Below are 821 nucleotides of genomic sequence, written 5' to 3'. Positions count from 1 at the left end.
TTCTCCATAATCCTTTTATAAGTATCTTTTCTTTTTCTCTCGTACCCACCTTATACATAACATGTTAAATTAATTCATACTTAAAAAAATAACTTCTCCCTTTTGGAGATGCAGGGTATCAATCCCCGTACCTCTCACATGCTAAGCGAGCGCTCTACCATCTGAGCTACATCCCCACAAGTTTTGCATCACAAAACCCTAAATTTCCCGTCATCAATAATAGTGAAAATGAAGAAATATTGCTACCCAACCTGTCATGAATAGGAAAAAATTGAAAAGAAATAATATATTTAATAATAGATAGTCTTATTTTTGGAGATGCGGGGTATCGATCCCCGTACCTCTCGCATGCAAAGCGAGCGCTCTACCATCTGAGCTACATCCCCATGATTTTTACATCATAAAACCCTAAATGTCCCATCATCAATAATAGTGAAAATAAAAAAATATCAAAATATTAATAACAAATAGTTTGGTTTGGTGATGCGGGGCATCGATAATTGTGAAAATGAAAAAAAATAATAACAAATTAAATACTTTCTTTTGGAGAGGCGGGTTATCAATCCCCGTACAACTCGCATGCAAAGCAAGCGCTCTACCATCTAAGCTATATCTCTACAATTTTTACGACACGAAACCCTAAGCGTCTCGTCATGAATAATAGTGAAAATGAAAAAATATCACTACTCATTATGTCATAAATAAGGAAATATTAACTGAAATAAAATAGTAATAACGAATAGTTTCTTTTGGAGATGCGAGGTATCGATCCCCGTATCTCTCCCATGCTACATTCCCACTCCCATGCTACATTCGAAAAT

The 821-nt window shown here is 35.2% G+C and overlaps 1 non-coding gene across 1 annotated transcript; it reads right to left on the bottom strand.

Annotated features, from left to right (window-relative positions):
• Nucleotides 1-313: 313 nt before the first annotated feature.
• On the bottom strand, nucleotides 314-386 carry TRNAA-UGC. Its single transcript has one exon. It is a non-coding gene; the product is annotated as a tRNA-Ala (tRNA).
• Between the last annotated feature and the right edge of the window lie 435 nt (nucleotides 387-821).

The sequence above is a fragment of the Cucurbita moschata genome, unplaced genomic scaffold, assembly GCF_002738365.1.
Source record: "Cucurbita moschata cultivar Rifu unplaced genomic scaffold, Cmos_1.0 Cmo_Scf00229, whole genome shotgun sequence".
Lineage (NCBI taxonomy): Eukaryota > Viridiplantae > Streptophyta > Magnoliopsida > Cucurbitales > Cucurbitaceae > Cucurbita > Cucurbita moschata.
The sequence above is the reverse complement of the archived record's forward strand: the minus strand, read 5'-3'. Positions and strand labels throughout refer to the sequence as shown.